This window comes from Phyllobates terribilis, unplaced genomic scaffold, assembly GCF_046119375.1.
Source record: "Phyllobates terribilis strain yellow unplaced genomic scaffold, ASM4611937v1 Scaffold_40__1_contigs__length_11209783, whole genome shotgun sequence".
In the NCBI taxonomy this organism is placed as follows: Eukaryota; Metazoa; Chordata; class Amphibia; order Anura; family Dendrobatidae; genus Phyllobates; species Phyllobates terribilis.
In genome coordinates this window covers 2,337,771-2,351,410 of record NW_027362800.1, presented here as the reverse complement: position 1 = coordinate 2,351,410, position 13,640 = coordinate 2,337,771, and the positions used below count along the sequence as shown (strand labels likewise).

Here is a 13,640-nt window from a genome sequence, read left to right as displayed (position 1 = left end):
TATATACCTGCGCACAGCAGCAGCCACCTTCAGTCTGCTGCTGGACAGCCAGCAGCAGCAGCAGGAGAGGTAATTAATCAGCAACCCTCCTGCTAAGGGTAGACAGCTGCTCGTTCCACCCCCCCCCCCCGCCTTAATTGGTTCTCCTCCCTTCCAACGGTGTTGAGGCGGGTGGGAACAGCCGGGGGTTGAGGGTACTGTGCTAAAAGAGGTGGAGTTATGCAGATCTAAAACGCGTGGATTGCAGCAGCAGCAAGCCGAAAAGTGCAGGCATGTGAGGGATCTAGAGGTTGACAGCATGTCTTCTTAACGGGAGTCCAGGTGGCCATCTCCACAAATGGACTTTTCAGAATCCTTGGGTGGCACCGTAGTCGGAAACCAATTCTGGTTATCGCTTCTCGGCCTTTTGGCTAAGATGAAGTGTAGTATCTGTTCTTATCAGTTTAATATCTGATACGTCCCCTATCTGGGGACCATATATTAAATGGATTTTTAGAACAGGGAGATGGAAAAAGAGCTTGCTCTGTCCACTCCACGCATTGACCTGGTATTGCAGTATCTCCAGGACCGGTGCACCCCTTCTTTAATGCAGTTTCTAAAATCAGAAAGAATTGAATTCAATGCTTTTTGTTCATTTTGCTTGTTTGTCGGATTTTGGGATGGACTCTTTGGCTTTGCTTTTCTTCTCCTCATTGGATTTTTCATGTTAAAAGTTGCAGAAGCCAGATGACAAGCTCATTTTGGTTCAACTTCAGCAACTGTGCATTGCATTGCCATGTAATGTAATGTAATGCAATGCTATCTATCTAGCTCTCCCTCTATACTTCCTTTTGGATAAACAGACATATTAGGCAAGCATTTTGGAGCTTTCACCTAAATAACTACAGGTGGTGAGATAAGCTGCACAATATAATTGACCTTTCAGTATATTGTTGCACACACACCATCTATTTAGCAAATGCCCTTGTTATCAACAGCAGCCTTTTAAACTCACCTGAGCTAACAGGTATGTGAGCTGGTTACTCTGCTGCGCTTAAAATTTCTTTTTTGGTTTGCTACAATGCCTTTTCTGAAACGTTGTCTCCCTCTGCTGGAACACTGACTTCTTTCATTTAATGCCTGCAGACTATAAAAGAGAAACCAACCCAAAAAGTTTGGTTGATTAGTCTGTGGCATTCTTTTAAACTGTTGCTTATGGCGGTCTCTGTGAGCTTCTCAGTGACATTCAGCCATCCAGGTATCCCGCCTGCAGTAGACGGAATGTGGCAATGGAACGCTGGCTGCGCGTGTCATAATAGGCTCTGAGCCTTTATATACCTGCGCACAGCAGCAGCCACCTTCAGTCTGCTGCTGGACAGCCAGCAGCAGCAGCAGCAGCAGGAGAGGTAATTAATCAGCAACCCTCCTGCTAAGGGTAGACAGCTGCTCGTTCCACCCCCCCCCCGCCTTAATTGGTTCTCCTCCCTTCCAACGGTGTTGAGGCGGGTGGGAACAGCCGGGGGTTGAGGGTACTGTGCTAAAAGAGGTGGAGTTATGCAGATCTAAAACGCGTGGATTGCAGCAGCAGCAAGCCGAAAAGTGCAGGCATGTGAGGGATCTAGAGGTTGACAGCATGTCTTCTTAACGGGAGTCCAGGTGGCCATCTCCACAAATGGACTTTTCAGAATCCTTGGGTGGCACCGTAGTCGGAAACCAATTCTGGTTATCGCTTCTCGGCCTTTTGGCTAAGATCAAGTGTAGTATCTGTTCTTATCAGTTTAATATCTGATACGTCCCCTATCTGGGGACCATATATTAAATGGATTTTTAGAACAGGGAGATGGAAAAAGAGCTTGCTCTGTCCACTCCACGCATTGACCTGGTATTGTAGTATCTCCAGGACCGGTGCACCCCTTCTTTAATGCAGTTTCTAAAATCAGAAAGAATTGAATTCAATGCTTTTTGTTCATTTTGCTTGTTTGTCGGATTTTGGGATGGACTCTTTGGCTTTGCTTTTCTTCTCCTCATTGGATTTTTCATGTTAAAAGTTGCAGAAGCCAGATGACAAGCTCATTTTGGTTCAACTTCAGCAACTGTGCATTGCATTGCCATGTAATGTAATGTAATGCAATGCTATCTATCTAGCTCTCCCTCTATACTTCCTTTTGGATAAACAGACATATTAGGCAAGCATTTTGGAGCTTTCACCTAAATAACTACAGGTGGTGAGATAAGCTGCACAATATAATTGACCTTTCAGTATATTGTTGCACACACACCATCTATTTAGCAAATGCCCTTGTTATCAACAGCAGCCTTTTAAACTCACCTGAGCTAACAGGTATGTGAGCTGGTTACTCTGCTGCGCGTAAAATTTCTTTTTTGGTTTGCTACAATGCCTTTTCTGAAACGTTGTCTCCCTCTGCTGGAACACTGACTTCTTTCATTTAATGCCTGCAGACTATAAAAGAGAAACCAACCCAAAAAGTTTGGTTGATTAGTCTGTGGCATTCTTTTAAACTGTTGCTTATGGCGGTCTCTGTGAGCTTCTCAGTGACATTCAGCCATCCAGGTATCCCGCCTGCAGTAGACGGAATGTGGCAATGGAACGCTGGCTGCGCGTGTCATAATAGGCTCTGAGCCTTTATATACCTGCGCACAGCAGCAGCCACCTTCAGTCTGCTGCTGGACAGCCAGCAGCAGCAGCAGCAGGAGAGGTAATTAATCAGCAACCCTCCTGCTAAGGGTAGACAGCTGCTCGTTCCACCCCCCCCCCCGCCTTAATTGGTTCTCCTCCCTTCCAACGGTGTTGAGGCGGGTGGGAACAGCCGGGGGTTGAGGGTACTGTGCTAAAAGAGGTGGAGTTATGCAGATCTAAAACGCGTGGATTGCAGCAGCAGCAAGCCGAAAAGTGCAGGCATGTGAGGGATCTAGAGGTTGACAGCATGTCTTCTTAACGGGAGTCCAGGTGGCCATCTCCACAAATGGACTTTTCAGAATCCTTGGGTGGCACCGTAGTCGGAAACCAATTCTGGTTATCGCTTCTCGGCCTTTTGGCTAAGATGAAGTGTAGTATCTGTTCTTATCAGTTTAATATCTGATACGTCCCCTATCTGGGGACCATATATTAAATGGATTTTTAGAACAGGGAGATGGAAAAAGAGCTTGCTCTGTCCACTCCACGCATTGACCTGGTATTGCAGTATCTCCAGGACCGGTGCACCCCTTCTTTAATGCAGTTTCTAAAATCAGAAAGAATTGAATTCAATGCTTTTTGTTCATTTTGCTTGTTTGTCGGATTTTGGGATGGACTCTTTGGCTTTGCTTTTCTTCTCCTCATTGGATTTTTCATGTTAAAAGTTGCAGAAGCCAGATGACAAGCTCATTTTGGTTCAACTTCAGCAACTGTGCATTGCATTGCCATGTAATGTAATGTAATGCAATGCTATCTATCTAGCTCTCCCTCTATACTTCCTTTTGGATAAACAGACATATTAGGCAAGCATTTTGGAGCTTTCACCTAAATAACTACAGGTGGTGAGATAAGCTGCACAATATAATTGACCTTTCAGTATATTGTTGCACACACACCATCTATTTAGCAAATGCCCTTGTTATCAACAGCAGCCTTTTAAACTCACCTGAGCTAACAGGTATGTGAGCTGGTTACTCTGCTGCGCTTAAAATTTCTTTTTTGGTTTGCTACAATGCCTTTTCTGAAACGTTGTCTCCCTCTGCTGGAACACTGACTTCTTTCATTTAATGCCTGCAGACTATAAAAGAGAAACCAACCCAAAAAGTTTGGTTGATTAGTCTGTGGCATTCTTTTAAACTGTTGCTTATGGCGGTCTCTGTGAGCTTCTCAGTGACATTCAGCCATCCAGGTATCCCGCCTGCAGTAGACGGAATGTGGCAATGGAACGCTGGCTGCGCGTGTCATAATAGGCTCTGAGCCTTTATATACCTGCGCACAGCAGCAGCCACCTTCAGTCTGCTGCTGGACAGCCAGCAGCAGCAGCAGCAGGAGAGGTAATTAATCAGCAACCCTCCTGCTAAGGGTAGACAGCTGCTCGTTCCACCCCCCCCCCCCCCCGCCTTAATTGGTTCTCCTCCCTTCCAACGGTGTTGAGGCGGGTGGGAACAGCCGGGGGTTGAGGGTACTGTGCTAAAAGAGGTGGAGTTATGCAGATCTAAAACGCGTGGATTGCAGCAGCAGCAAGCCGAAAAGTGCAGGCATGTGAGGGATCTAGAGGTTGACAGCATGTCTTCTTAACGGGAGTCCAGGTGGCCATCTCCACAAATGGACTTTTCAGAATCCTTGGGTGGCACCGTAGTCGGAAACCAATTCTGGTTATCGCTTCTCGGCCTTTTGGCTAAGATCAAGTGTAGTATCTGTTCTTATCAGTTTAATATCTGATACGTCCCCTATCTGGGGACCATATATTAAATGGATTTTTAGAACAGGGAGATGGAAAAAGAGCTTGCTCTGTCCACTCCACGCATTGACCTGGTATTGCAGTATCTCCAGGACCGGTGCACCCCTTCTTTAATGCAGTTTCTAAAATCAGAAAGAATTGAATTCAATGCTTTTTGTTCATTTTGCTTGTTTGTCGGATTTTGGGATGGACTCTTTGGCTTTGCTTTTCTTCTCCTCATTGGATTTTTCATGTTAAAAGTTGCAGAAGCCAGATGACAAGCTCATTTTGGTTCAACTTCAGCAACTGTGCATTGCATTGCCATGTAATGTAATGTAATGCAATGCTATCTATCTAGCTCTCCCTCTATACTTCCTTTTGGATAAACAGACATATTAGGCAAGCATTTTGGAGCTTTCACCTAAATAACTACAGGTGGTGAGATAAGCTGCACAATATAATTGACCTTTCAGTATATTGTTGCACACACACCATCTATTTAGCAAATGCCCTTGTTATCAACAGCAGCCTTTTAAACTCACCTGAGCTAACAGGTATGTGAGCTGGTTACTCTGCTGCGCTTAAAATTTCTTTTTTGGTTTGCTACAATGCCTTTTCTGAAACGTTGTCTCCCTCTGCTGGAACACTGACTTCTTTCATTTAATGCCTGCAGACTATAAAAGAGAAACCAACCCAAAAAGTTTGGTTGATTAGTCTGTGGCATTCTTTTAAACTGTTGCTTATGGCGGTCTCTGTGAGCTTCTCAGTGACATTCAGCCATCCAGGTATCCCTCCTGCAGTAGACGGAATGTGGCAATGGAACGCTGGCTGCGCGTGTCATAATAGGCTCTGAGCCTTTATATACCTGCGCACAGCAGCAGCCACCTTCAGTCTGCTGCTGGACAGCCAGCAGCAGCAGCAGCAGGAGAGGTAATTAATCAGCAACCCTCCTGCTAAGGGTAGACAGCTGCTCGTTCCACCCCCCCCCCCCGTCTTAATTGGTTCTCCTCCCTTCCAACGGTGTTGAGGCGGGTGGGAACAGCCGGGGGTTGAGGGTACTGTGCTAAAAGAGGTGGAGTTATGCAGATCTAAAACGCGTGGATTGCAGCAGCAGCAAGCCGAAAAGTGCAGGCATGTGAGGGATCTAGAGGTTGACAGCATGTCTTCTTAACGGGAGTCCAGGTGGCCATCTCCACAAATGGACTTTTCAGAATCCTTGGGTGGCACCGTAGTCGGAAACCAATTCTGGTTATCGCTTCTCGGCCTTTTGGCTAAGATCAAGTGTAGTATCTGTTCTTATCAGTTTAATATCTGATACGTCCCCTATCTCGGGACCATATATTAAATGGATTTTTAGAACAGGGACATGGAAAAAGAGCTTGCTCTGTCCACTCCACGCATTGACCTGGTATTGCAGTATCTCCAGGACCGGTGCACCCCTTCTTTAATGCAGTTTCTAAAATCAGAAAGAATTGAATTCAATGCTTTTTGTTCATTTTGCTTGTTTGTCGGATTTTGGGATGGACTCTTTGGCTTTGCTTTTCTTCTCCTCATTGGATTTTTCATGTTAAAAGTTGCAGAAGCCAGATGACAAGCTCATTTTGGTTCAACTTCAGCAACTGTGCATTGCATTGCCATGTAATGTAATGTAATGCAATGCTATCTATCTAGCTCTCCCTCTATACTTCCTTTTGGATAAACAGACATATTAGGCAAGCATTTTGGAGCTTTCACCTAAATAACTACAGGTGGTGAGATAAGCTGCACAATATAATTGACCTTTCAGTATATTGTTGCACACACACCATCTATTTAGCAAATGCCCTTGTTATCAACAGCAGCCTTTTAAACTCACCTGAGCTAACAGGTATGTGAGCTGGTTACTCTGCTGCACTTAAAATTTCTTTTTTGGTTTGCTACAATGCCTTTTCTGAAACGTTGTCTCCCTCTGCTGGAACACTGACTTCTTTCATTTAATGCCTGCAGACTATAAAAGAGAAACCAACCCAAAAAGTTTGGTTGATTAGTCTGTGGCATTCTTTTAAACTGTTGCTTATGGCGGTCTCTGTGAGCTTCTCAGTGACATTCAGCCATCCAGGTATCCCGCCTGCAGTAGACGGAATGTGGCAATGGAACGCTGGCTGCGCGTGTCATGATAGGCTCTGAGCCTTTATATACCTGCGCACAGCAGCAGCCACCTTCAGTCTGCTGCTGGACAGCCAGCAGCAGCAGCAGCAGGAGAGGTAATTAATCAGCAACCCTCCTGCTAAGGGTAGACAGCTGCTCGTTCCACCCCCCCCCCCGCCTTAATTGGTTCTCCTCCCTTCCAACGGTGTTGAGGCGGGTGGGAACAGCCGGGGGTTGAGGGTACTGTGCTAAAAGAGGTGGAGTTATGCAGATCTAAAACGCGTGGATTGCAGCAGCAGCAAGCCGAAAAGTGCAGGCATGTGAGGGATCTAGAGGTTGACAGCATGTCTTCTTAACGGGAGTCCAGGTGGCCATCTCCACAAATGGACTTTTCAGAATCCTTCGGTGGCACCGTAGTCGGAAACCAATTCTGGTTATCGCTTCTCGGCCTTTTGGCTAAGATCAAGTGTAGTATCTGTTCTTATCAGTTTAATATCTGATACGTCCCCTATCTGGGGACCATATATTAAATGGATTTTTAGAACAGGGAGATGGAAAAAGAGCTTGCTCTGTCCACTCCACGCATTGACCTGGTATTGCAGTATCTACAGGACCGGTGCACCCCTTCTTTAATGCAGTTTCTAAAATCAGAAAGAATTGAATTCAATGCTTTTTGTTCATTTTGCTTGTTTGTCGGATTTTGGGATGGACTCTTTGGCTTTGCTTTTCTTCTCCTCATTGGATTTTTCATGTTAAAAGTTGCAGAAGCCAGATGACAAGCTCATTTTGGTTCAACTTCAGCAACTGTGCATTGCATTGCCATGTAATGTAATGTAATGCAATGCTATCTATCTAGCTCTCCCTCTATACTTCCTTTTGGATAAACAGACATATTAGGCAAGCATTTTGGAGCTTTCACCTAAATAACTACAGGTGGTGAGATAAGCTGCACAATATAATTGACCTTTCAGTATATTGTTGCACACACACCATCTATTTAGCAAATGCCCTTGTTATCAACAGCAGCCTTTTAAACTCACCTGAGCTAACAGGTATGTGAGCTGGTTACTCTGCTGCGCTTAAAATTTCTTTTTTGGTTTGCTACAATGCCTTTTCTGAAACGTTGTCTCCCTCTGCTGGAACACTGACTTCTTTCATTTAATGCCTGCAGACTATAAAAGAGAAACCAACCCAAAAAGTTTGGTTGATTAGTCTGTGGCATTCTTTTAAACTGTTGCTTATGGCGGTCTCTGTGAGCTTCTCAGTGTCACGGGTGTGTTGCCACGAAGATCGTCACGAGCACACAGCCTGACTTCTCGCAGCTGACTTGTTGGTGCTTTGTGTTTTCTCGGCAGTGTAGGAGTTAATTCTCTCTCTCTCTGGGTTAGCTGAGGTCCAGCCTCGCCCAGCTGCAATCAATGCTTCTTTAGTGAGACTCCTTTATATTCCTGCAGGTCTGTTTGGGAGGTGTCGGTGAAAGCTTTTCATTCTGACTTACAGAGCGGATCGTGGTGTTTGGAGTTGCTGAGATAAGTGTATTTGGAAGTGTGTTTTCCCTTTCCTCGCTTTATCATTTATCTCCTTTCCCGTTGGTGTTCCCTCTGTTGTAGCTGTTTAGAAGTTGTATGCAAGGTGGTTTTGGTTTTTCCCTTGTACTGTCTCGTTCGTCTAAATACTGTGTGTGGGCATATTATTTCTGGTTCCCTATTGTTGTGATCGGGGTCCTTCTCAGGACTAGATTACTTAGGTGCAGGGATCCTCAGAAGGTAGGGGTTACGCTGGCGGCCTGGACCTCTGTACCTTTAACAGTACCTCCAGGATGAGGGATTAGTCAGGGCCCCAGCTTAGGGTCAGCTTAGGCCCCCTACCTCCAGTATTCTGTGACAGTGTGACATTTTCACCGACCATCTTAGTTTTTTCTCCAGCTACCATGGATCCAGTAGCCGGTCTAGCTCGGCAGTTGCAGAGTTTGTCCATGGGGCTGGCGGACGTTAGGTCCAAGGTTTTGCATCCTCTGGAGCAAGCCGGACCAGAACCTAAAGTAGCTCTCCCTGACAGGTTCACTGGGGGGCGGGACAAGTTTTTTGTTTTCCGGGAGGCATGCAAATTGTACTTTCGGCTGCGGCCTCGGTCATCGGGCAGTGAAGAACAAAGGGTGGGAATTGTCATCTCGCTCCTACAAGGGGACCCACAATCTTTTGCGTTCTCTCTTCCCCCAAGCTCCCCGGTTCTCCAGTCAGTGGATAGGTTTTTCGCTGCTCTGGGACTCGTATATGATGACCCAGATCGGATCTCCCTTGCTGAGTCTAAGTTACGTAGGATTCAGCAGGGAGATCGTCCGGCGGAGGAATTCTGTTCGGAGTTCCGTAGGTGGGCCACGGACACCCAGTGGAATGACCCGGCTCTTAGGAGCCAGTTTTGTCATGGTTTATCCGACAAATTACAGGATGTGTTGGCACAGTATGACTCTCCCGCGTCACTGGAAGCCGCTATGGCCCTTGCTATTCGCGTTGACAGACGGCTTCGGGAGAGGTGCGGGATAACTCTACCCCCTGTAATGTCTCCACCTCCTACAAGGTCCCCTCATATGGTGGTTCCCCTGGTCAGTCCGGAGGAGCCTATGCAATTAGGAGGGACATCATTTCGGGGAAGGGGACCGGTGGTGCGCCATAAGACAGGAAGGTGTTTTCTCTGTGGGAAAAAAGGACATTTTATTGGGGGGTGTCCATCCCGTCCCTTGCAGAGTAAAGAGTCGTCGAAAAAACTGTTGATCCCAGGTTGTGTGGTGGACGGCAATCTGGGAGTAGGTATTTCGTCCCTTGGTTCGTCTCAGTTTCTCGTACCGGCGGAGGTGGTGGTGGGTACGAGAACTGAGAGGATATCTGTTCTTCTGGATAGTGGGGCCGGGGCTAATCTGGTTGATGCTCGGTTTGCCCGGGTTCAAGGTATGCGATTGAGTGAGTTGGCTAAACCCATCCCCATATTCTCAATCGATGCCAGACCTCTCGGTCAGGGAAGTTTTTTGCAAGCTGTGCATGGCGTAAAACTTCAAGTGGGGGCAATACATAAAGAACTGTTGTCTTGCTACGTGTTGGAGGGTCTTCCCACTCCTATAGTGTTGGGCCTTCCTTGGTTAGCTAAGCATAACCCGGTTATTAATTGGCAAACCAGAGAGATAAGCCAATGGAGTAAATTCTGTAATAAAAACTGCATGAACACGGTCATCGGTGCGGTTACTCCTTGGGTCTTACCTCCATTTCTGGCGGACTTTGAGGATGTATTCTCGGAGAATGGGTGTCAGGAACTACCTCCTCATCGCGTGTATGACTGTTCTGTAAAACTGCTCCCTGAGGCCAAGTTACCTAAAGCTAGGTTGTATAACCTTTCTGGTCCTGAGAGGCAGGCCATGAAGGATTATATTTCTGAAAGTCTGGCTAAGGGGCATATTAGACCTTCATCTTCTCCGGTGGCCGCGGGGTTCTTCTTTGTTAAGAAGAAAGATGGAGGCCTACGCCCTTGCCTGGATTTCCGTGAACTTAATCGGATTACGGTCCGAGATCCGTATCCGCTCCCACTTATTCCCGATCTCTTTAATCAGATCGTGGGCGCCAAATGGTTCTCTAAGTTGGATCTCAGGGGGGCGTACAATCTGATTAGGATGAAGGAGGGGGATGAGTGGAAGACGGCTTTTAACACTCCGGAGGGGCATTATGAGAACCTTGTCATGCCATTCGGTCTGACTAATGCCCCGGCGGTGTTTCAACACTTTGTTAATGATATTTTTCGCCACCTGGTGGGACAGTTTGTTGTCATATATCTGGATGATATCTTAATTTACTCGCCGGATCTGGTGTCTCATCAGGAGCACGTTAGACAGGTGTTACAGATCTTGCGGGATAATAAACTGTATGCCAAATGGGAAAAGTGTGTGTTCGCCGTACAGGAACTCCAGTTTTTAGGCTTCCTGGTTTCAGCGTCCGGTTTTCGTATGGACCCTGGGAAAGTGCGGGCAGTTCTTGAGTGGGATCGGCCGGAGAATCTTAAGGCACTACAACGTTTCCTGGGGTTTGCTAACTATTACCGGAAGTTCATTCGTAATTTCTCGTCCATGGTTAAGCCTCTCACAGACATGACTAAAAAGGGGACGGATTTTTCTAGGTGGTCTGACAAGGCTTGTCAAGCATTCTCCTCCTTGAAAAAATGTTTTGCCTCGGCACCCATACTCATTCAACCTGATGCGTCTCAGCCATTCTTTGTAGAGGTAGACGCTTCCGAGGTAGGGGTGGGAGCAGTATTGTCACAGGGTTCGTCCCCTGGTAAGTGGCATCCGTGCGCCTTTTTCTCTAAAAAATTGTCGTCCGCTGAGAGGAATTACGATGTCGGCAATAGGGAACTCTTGGCCATTAAGTTAGCTTTTGAGGAGTGGCGCCATTTTTTGGAGGGGGCAGTTCATCCGGTCACCGTCATCACCGATCACAAGAACCTGCTATATCTGGAGTCCGCTAAACGTCTGAATCCCAGACAAGCTAGGTGGTCATTGTTTTTTACCAGGTTTAATTTCGTCGTTACATATCGTCCTGGGTCTAAAAATGTAAAGGCGGATGCCTTATCTCGTAGTTTCCCTGGGGCCGGGAATACGGACGACCCGATTCCTATCCTTCAGGAGGGGGTGGTGGTTTCGGCAGTATGCTCTGAGCTGGAGGAGGAGATATTGGAGGCTCAGGGGGACGCCCCTGTTGGACCTCCGGGGAGACTGTTCGTTCCAGATCAGTTGCGACAGAAGGTGATCGAGGCACACCATAACTCAGTTTTGGCAGGACACCCGGGGAGTAAAGCAACTGTGGATCTCCTCTCGCGTCGGTTTTGGTGGCCTAACTTACATAAAGAGGTGGTAACTTTTGTCGCGTCCTGTGGGGTTTGTGCGCGCTCTAAGACCTCACATACCCGTCCGTCTGGGGCCCTTTTACCTTTGAAGATCCCGGAGCGTCCTTGGACTCATCTGTCTATGGACTTTATTACGGACCTCCCTCTGTCTTCGGGTAAAACGGTCATACTCGTTGTAGTGGACAGGTTCAGCAAGATGGCACATTTTATCGCTCTTCCGGCTCTCCCTAATGCTAAAACTCTTGCGCAGGTGTTCATTGGGGAGATTGTGAGGCTTCACGGGGTACCCTCCGAGGTGGTGTCTGATCGGGGGTCTCAGTTTGTGTCCAAGTTCTGGAAGGCGTTTTGTGCACGGCGGGGGATGCATTTGTCATTCTCGTCGGCTTTTCATCCTCAGACCAATGGTCAGACGGAACGTATGAACCAGAGCTTGGAGACATATCTCCGGTGTTTTGTGTCAGAGAACCAGGAGGACTGGGCTTCTTTCTTACCTCTGGCAGAGTTTGCTCTTAATAATAGGCGGAGCGAGTCCACTGGTAAGTCCCCGTTTTTTGGGGCATATGGTTTTCACCCCCAGTTTTGTACTTTCAGTAGGGGGGGCTCTTCGGGGGTTCCGGAGGAGGAACGATTTTCCTCATCTCTCGCTTCAGTATGGAGAGGGGTGCTGAAGAATCTGAATACTATGGGGAACCGATACAAACGTATGGCTGATAGGAGGAGAGTGTCTGGTCCGGACCTAAGTGTGAACGATCAGGTATGGTTGTCTACCAGGAATATTAAACTTAAGGTTCCCTCCTGGAAACTGGGTCCCAGGTTCATCGGGCCGTACAGAATCAGTTCTGTTATTAATCCGGTGGCATTCCGTCTTGACCTCCCCCCTACGTTTAAAATTCACAACGTGTTTCACAGATCATTGCTTAAGAGGTATGTGGCGCCGGTGGTACCGTCACCTTTACCTCCCCCTCCTGTGGTTGTCAATGGTAACTTGGAGTTCCAGGTATCGAGGGTCATTGATTCACGCTTTAATCGCCGGTCCCTTCAGTACTTGGTTCATTGGAAGGGGTATGGTCCTGAGGAGAGGATGTGGGTTCCTGCGTCGGATATTAACGCAGACCGATTAGTTCGGGCCTTCCACACGACTCACCCGGATAAACCTGGCCCTGAGGGTCCAGAGGCCCCTCGTAGAAGGGGAGGTACTGTCACGGGTGTGTTGCCACGAAGATCGTCACGAGCACACAGCCTGACTTCTCGCAGCTGACTTGTTGGTGCTTTGTGTTTTCTCGGCAGTGTAGGAGTTAATTCTCTCTCTCTCTGGGTTAGCTGAGGTCCAGCCTCGCCCAGCTGCAATCAATGCTTCTTTAGTGAGACTCCTTTATATTCCTGCAGGTCTGTTTGGGAGGTGTCGGTGAAAGCTTTTCATTCTGACTTACAGAGCGGATCGTGGTGTTTGGAGTTGCTGAGATAAGTGTATTTGGAAGTGTGTTTTCCCTTTCCTCGCTTTATCATTTATCTCCTTTCCCGTTGGTGTTCCCTCTGTTGTAGTTGTTTAGAAGTTGTATGCAAGGTGGTTTTGGTTTTTCCCTTGTACTGTCTCGTTCGTCTAAATACTGTGTGTGGGCATATTATTTCTGGTTCCCTATTGTTGTGATCGGGGTCCTTCTCAGGACTAGATTACTTAGGTGCAGGGATCCTCAGAAGGTAGGGGTTACGCTGGCGGCCTGGACCTCTGTACCTTTAACAGTACCTCCAGGATGAGGGATTAGTCAGGGCCCCAGCTTAGGGTCAGCTTAGGCCCCCTACCTCCAGTATTCTGTGACAGTGTGACACTCAGTGACATTCAGCCATCCAGGTATCCCGCCTGCAGTAGACGGAATGTGGCAATGGAACGCTGGCTGCGCGTGTCATAATAGGCTCTGAGCCTTTATATACCTGCGCACAGCAGCAGCCACCTTCAGTCTGCTGCTGGACAGCCAGCAGCAGCAGCAGCAGGAGAGGTAATTAATCAGCAACCCTCCTGCTAAGGGTAGACAGCTGCTCGTTCCACCCCCCCCCGCCTTAATTGGTTCTCCTCCCTTCCAACGGTGTTGAGGCGGGTGGGAACAGCCGGGGGTTGAGGGTACTGTGCTAAAAGAGGTGGAGTTATGCAGATCTAAAACGCGTGGATTGCAGCAGCAGCAAGCCGAAAAGTGCAGGCATGTGAGGGATCTAGAGGTTGACAGCATGTCTTCTTAACGG

The 13,640-nt window shown here is 47.5% G+C and overlaps 6 non-coding genes across 6 annotated transcripts; all 6 read left to right on the top strand.

Annotated features, from left to right (window-relative positions):
- Positions 1-390: 390 nt before the first annotated feature.
- On the top strand, positions 391-581 carry LOC141185268 (U2 spliceosomal RNA). Its single transcript, XR_012259946.1, has one exon. It is a non-coding gene; the product is annotated as a U2 spliceosomal RNA (small nuclear RNA).
- A 1,123-nt stretch (positions 582-1,704) lies between these two features.
- LOC141184529 (U2 spliceosomal RNA) lies at positions 1,705-1,895 on the top strand. Its single transcript, XR_012259275.1, has one exon. It is a non-coding gene; the product is annotated as a U2 spliceosomal RNA (small nuclear RNA).
- A 1,121-nt stretch (positions 1,896-3,016) lies between these two features.
- On the top strand, positions 3,017-3,207 carry LOC141185267 (U2 spliceosomal RNA). The gene has a single exon (XR_012259945.1). It is a non-coding gene; the product is annotated as a U2 spliceosomal RNA (small nuclear RNA).
- Positions 3,208-4,332: 1,125 nt separating this feature from the next.
- Positions 4,333-4,523, top strand: LOC141184855 (U2 spliceosomal RNA). The gene has a single exon (XR_012259571.1). It is a non-coding gene; the product is annotated as a U2 spliceosomal RNA (small nuclear RNA).
- Positions 4,524-5,645: 1,122 nt separating this feature from the next.
- LOC141185579 (U2 spliceosomal RNA) lies at positions 5,646-5,836 on the top strand. Its single transcript, XR_012260229.1, has one exon. It is a non-coding gene; the product is annotated as a U2 spliceosomal RNA (small nuclear RNA).
- A 1,121-nt stretch (positions 5,837-6,957) lies between these two features.
- Positions 6,958-7,148, top strand: LOC141185034 (U2 spliceosomal RNA). Its single transcript, XR_012259734.1, has one exon. It is a non-coding gene; the product is annotated as a U2 spliceosomal RNA (small nuclear RNA).
- Positions 7,149-13,640: the final 6,492 nt, after the last annotated feature.